Genomic DNA, 6,000 nt, shown 5'->3' with positions numbered 1-6,000 from the left:
TTAAGCAAATCACTCCAGTTGTTAAATGAATCATGTGGCCATTAAGCGATTCTGGCTTCCCCCATAGACTTTGCTTGTTGGAAGCCATCTGGAAAGGTTACCAATGGTATGATACTGGTACTGACTTTGGGACAGTACAAGTATCAGCTTTGGAAGCCATATTGAGACCAGACGCTTCCACACGGACACATTCTTGAGCCTGGGAAAATGGGAGGGGGGAGTTTCTTGGAGTGGATGTGGTTAGTCAAGTCAAGGTCATGTTATTTCTGTACCTGGTTGAGAGCAGGGGTGGGATTCTATCAGTTCGGTCTGGTTCTATAGAACCGGTTGTTACCGTTCCTGGTAGTTCAGAGAACCGGTAAATCAGGCCTCTGGCTAGCCCCGCCCCTCTCCACCCACTTCTCAGCTGCCTGCCCATCAGTCCTTATCATGCATGCGCGACACTGCTGCCTGCTCTTACGCGCCCACCACGCAAGCCGTTGCTGCCTGCCGTCTGCTATGGCCTGCCTTTACTGATCTCCTGGGGTGAGTGAAGCTCTGCAAGTCCCGGTCACCTTCCCCCCACTTGCCTTTTACTGACACCGCTGGTTGCCTTTCCCCTACCGCTTGCCTTCCACCGAGGAACATGTGGAGAGGCTTGTATAGGTTTAATCCTGCTTTTCTTTGTTTGCCCGGCAGCTGTTTCTAATGGGAGGGGGGAGTTTCTTGGAGTGTATGTGGTTAGACATAATAGCATTCTTCTTCTAAGTCAAGGTCATGTTATTTCTGCACCTGGTTGAGAGGATGTCTCAACTTGGGATGAATGGTGATTGGGGCATGTGATGCGATGATGGGTGAAGGGGGTGGATTTGTAGTTTTTACTTATTGCAAGGAAACCTGGAACTTTCAGATTTGGGATTTTCCAGATGTGCCAGTTTACTACCCAAATAAAAAAAGAACTTTTGAGACAATATCTGTATCGGAGTTATTTGTTGGAGTGGAGGTTTTATGGAACGCTGACAACAAGTGTCATAAATATATGCCAGTTGCCAAGTGCCCGAATTTTGATCAGATGACCAAAAAGTGCTAAATGATCACTAAATGAATGGTTGTAAGTTGAGGAGCACCTGTACCATATTCTTAGGAGACAGGTATTTGTGTGGTTTTTCTTCTTTACAAGTCTTAATCAGATACCAAATTATAATCAGGGATGGAACACTTGTGGTCCTTCAAATGTTGTTCAAAACTACATCAATCAAATGTTCCACCCAACCTCATCAATGGTGAAGGATTTGAAAATTGTAATTTGAGAATATCTGGAGGCCACACGCTCTCATCTAGTGAAAATTATTCTCTTGTCCCGTGATTGCTAAGTTGGTTTATGCAGGGAGTTCTTTGGTGCCGACTGAGGAATAATGCAAAAGAGAAGCCCAGGTCCAAAAAGAAAGTTTAAATTTTCTCATGTAGCGATATACAGATGGGTTGTTTCAAAGAATGCTAGCATTTTAACTGAAGGATCTTGTAGAAATTCCCCAAGGAAGATCAAACCTTGAATTTGATGAAAGGAATTATGTACTTGGTAAACAAGGTCTGAATTTTAATGGAAACAATTTCTTTACCACAAGAGTCTGAAGAGAGCTTTAAAAACATAGCAGCTCAACAGGAGAATATATGCTTTGAATACGGAAGGTCGCTGATTCCATTTCTGGTTGAAAGAATGGGCAACAGTACACTTATTTAAGAGCCATATTCTGATGTTCATAGTACATCAGAAGGAATGTTTAGGCCACGGGTGTCAAACTCAAGGCCTGCGGACCAGATCTGGCCCTCTGACCTGAAAATAGCAAAGGCCCAGCCCGCAATGCCTCAGCTGGCCAAAACGGGCCACATTTTTGGCCAGCAGAGTGCTGTTGTAGGCTGTGGAAGCTAAAAATGGGCCATTAGGGTGTTGCTTGTGGGGCCTCCATGGGGCCCATTTTTGGCCAGCAGAGTGCTGCAGGAGGCCATGCAGGCTGAAAATGGTCCATGTGGAAGCCTCACGAGGCCCATTTTTGGCCAGTAGTATGGCAGGAGGCCATGGAGTCTGAAAACGAGATGTGCAGGGAGGTGCGATCCCCCCAAACCCCATTTTGGCTGGCAGGGTGCTGCAGGTGGTGTCCATTCCATCTCCACCCCCACATCCCGCCAGCCTGTGGAGGAGAACTACAATGCTGATCTGGCCCTCAAAGAAATCCAATTTAATATCCCTCACCTGGGCTGTGTCCTCATATGACTAGAGTAGAGTAGAGTAGAGTAGAGTAGAGTAGAATAGAATAGAATAGAATAGAATAGAATAGAATAGAATAGAATAGAATAGAATAGAATAGAATAGAATAGAATAGAAGAGTTGGAAGGGACCTTGGAGGTCTTTTTGTCCAACCCCCTGCGTAGGCTACACCTACCCTACAGACAAATGGTTATCCAATCTCTTCTTAAAAACTTAAAAACTTCCAGTGTTGAAGCATTCACAACTTCTAAAGGAAAGTTGTTCCACTGATTAATTGTTCTAACTGTCAGGAAATTTCTCCTTAGTTCTAAGTTGCTTCTCTCCTTGATTAGTTTCCACTCATTGCTTCTTCAGGTACTTTGGAGAATAAACAAGATCTTTATGTGTTCTCCATAAGGGTATTACCTGCCGGATTATTCATTAATTTGCCAGATTAAAATCTATACTCTAAATCTGAGTGGTATTAATTACCACTTAGGAAATTACCCTGAAGTTTACAGTATAAGGGTATGAGTTAGAGAAACTATAATGTTTCAGCTAATGCTATTTACCAACAGCTCCAACTATTGTGGTCAAGAATAAGGGTTGCTGGGAATTGTAGTTCAGCATAGTGCCCCACTTCTGATACAAACAGTTTAAAAGCTGATGCCATTTCAAGGAACTATCTGGAAACTAGACCAACATCCTAGATGGCAAAGGAAAAAAAAATGTTGTTATTCGTGTGTTTTGTAGACTTCTGACAAACACTTAATTACTTTAATGCTTACTTTAATTACCTGTTTAAAAATAATAAACGCAGAGTCATGCTTTTGTTAATTGAAATGTAAATTTCAAGTAGTATATCACTTAGACGCAATATATATTATAATTGAGTGCCTTCAGAAGTCAAACCTAGGTGCCAAATAATAATTTTTAGCACAAGGTCATTAACCAAAACGCTGGAACTTGCATCTTTATTTTTTTTTTAACAAGGACTTTCAGGACTGGCTGCAATACAGAACTAATTGTTTATCTTGCCATACTTATGTTTAATTCAGTTAGTAGTGAGGAAAAATATGGTTTTAGGACAGTATACTGAAACTATTGAGAATCTGACAGTATTAATGAAATTAGTGCAACCTTGCTGTGTTTTTTTTTAACACCCACAGGAAAACAGCATTGGGTTTTTTTTAGTTTAAGCCTGAGCAAACCATCAAACACTTTTGGTTATATCTTATTCAGGAAGATCTCTCTTTTCTTCCCTCCCTCCCTCTCTCCTTTTCTCCCTCCCGCTCTCTCCCTCCTCCCTTTCTCTCTCTCCCTCCCTCCCATTCTCCTTCCCTCTTTCCCTCCCTTCTTTTCTCCCTCCCTCCTTTTCTCTCTCTCTCTCCCTCCTTCCCATTCTCTCTCTCCCCCCCTCCTCCTCTCTCTTCTTCTTTCTCTCTCTCTTCCTCCCTTTCTCTCTCTCTCTTCTACCACTGGTGCAAAACCTTCTCCAGAGGTTTTCCAGTTCAGAAACAGGTGATCTGATTTCACAAATGGATTCCCTCCTCCATGAATAGATTGCCTGTATCTCACAAAACACAACTTGTCGGTTGGGGGAGAACAGAAATCGCATATAGTCAAGCAACTATTCTCTACTTTAACCAAATCTTATCTGCATCCTGGGATATTTCCAAAGATAGTTCTGAACTGCAACCTTCCCCCATGCCATTTTCATAAAAATATTGGGGCAGATCCATTTTGGGGTGTGTGTGTGTGTGGATAGCAACAGACACTGGGGCTTTCCATTGTGCTATTTCCTATTTACTCAGTTACCTAGTGAAATAATATTTAAAAAGAAAAATCAGGTGAAGTGGGGAGTCTTTTGGGGGGCAGGCACCAAGGAAGACATCTGTGAGACATTTAGTTTTACTGGGTACCACCTGAGATTCCCTGAGCTAAAGCAATTGTTTTCTTATTTAAATGTGTTTATCTAGAAGTTGCCTGATGGATAAATATTGTTCTCTGTTGAGAAGCTATTTCTGGAAAGCAGTTCCTTAGGCGCATCAGGCCTGATCTTTAGGTACTAATCAGGTAACAGCACATTCTTGGAAATTGGGCCCGAGAGATGGCGCTTCGCAGCTGCACACAAACTGGCAGAGTAATGAAGCAGCTGTAGACCAGTAAAATGTCAGGTGGAAAGTGTTGGTGAGACATCCCCTTCGCTAGAGGGATAGGAAATAGTAATGTATTAATGAACAACATCTGCCTACCAACAAGAGAGCTAAATTAGCAAAACAGAGGGATGCAGAGAAACTTGTGATCTTCTGCGTATCCAACTAAACAGAAGCAGGAGGATGGTGAGGAAGATCCAGAAATGTAGCAAAGTCCTCCTGGGATTTTTCTGGTTTAGAAAGTAGGTGGTGGACTCTATTGTAGTTCTCAGAGGTGGTATTCAGCTGGTTCTGACCAGTTCTGCAGAACTGGTAGTGGAAATTTTGAGTAGTTCAGAGAACCGGCAAATACCACCTCTGACTACCCCTGCCCCCATCTGCCTCCTGAGTCCCAGCTGATCAGCTGGGTCTTCTTTTGTTGCCCTGCACAGGAGAACGGAGCTGGAAAGCAGGTTAGTGGGGTGGGGACAGAATGGGATTTTGCAGGAACCTTCCCCCAGGAGTGGGGAGGGAATGGGGATTTTACAGTGTAGAATACTGGATAGGATCCCCTGCCATGCCCAACAAGCCACACCACGCCCACCAAGCCACAGAACCAGTTGTAAAAAAATTTGAATGCCACCACTTGGTAGTTCTCCCTGGGCTGGCTGGGGTGGTGGGGGAGATGGGATGAATGCCTCCTGCAGCATTCTGCCAGCCAAAACGGGGTGTGGGGGAGCCTCATGAGGCCCCCCTGTGCCCCATTTTTGGCCTGGATGGCCTCCAGCAGCATGCTGCTGCCCAAAATGGGGTGTGGCAGGGGGCTTGCATGGCCTTGAGTTTGAAATAGCAGGTGAGAATTATATTTTGTCAAAGGATATTGGGAAGATCCTTGACTTTGGCACAGGATTACTCTTGATCATTGAGAAGTTCTTTTTCTTCCATAAGTAACAATTTCTAAGGAGGAACAGAGAAAGAGAAGAACAGAGGAACAGAGAAACAGAGACCTAATATTGTGGTATAGAAAGCTAAATTAAATGAGTTTTCACCCACATCCAACATGACTCTTTTTTATATTCTTCTCTATCACAAATTAATGTAGAAGGATGCTATCAATAACCTCCCTGTCTTCCTTCCAGATACCACTTCCAAAACCATAGTCAGTGTGCTTTGAATACTAGTCATGGTAAACAAGTCTTAGAAACAAAGAATAATATTTGTGCTGTGGAAAGGGAATTTCACGAAGTCAGCAGTGTCACAAAAAAACAGAAAAAGCCCTAAGGGGAACATCAGGTCAGCCAGAAAACAAACTTACATAGGAAAAGGAATCAAATAAAAAGTATTAAAGAGTCCCTATAAACAAAAGCCTAAGTAATTAAGAAAACTAGACAAATAGGAAAAGGAAACAAAAGATAATTTAGAAAACCCTTACAAACACAGGACATACCAAATAAGCAAAACAAACAGACAAAAGACACAAAATTATAAATTACAAAAGGGACAGACAGGAGATTGCCACAGAACAAATATGAAAAACTATCTTAAAACTACAAGAGATCACAGAAAACCAATAATACAATCTGGCCACCCTGCGGAGATGGCCCACCGACAGAAATAAAGACAAACTCAAACAGAATTTGA

Source organism: Pseudonaja textilis, chromosome 2, assembly GCF_049901715.1.
Source record: "Pseudonaja textilis isolate UNSWEBS1 chromosome 2, rPseTex1.2, whole genome shotgun sequence".
Taxonomy (NCBI): Eukaryota; Metazoa; Chordata; class Lepidosauria; order Squamata; family Elapidae; genus Pseudonaja; species Pseudonaja textilis.
Note: the sequence above shows the minus strand (reverse complement) of the source record.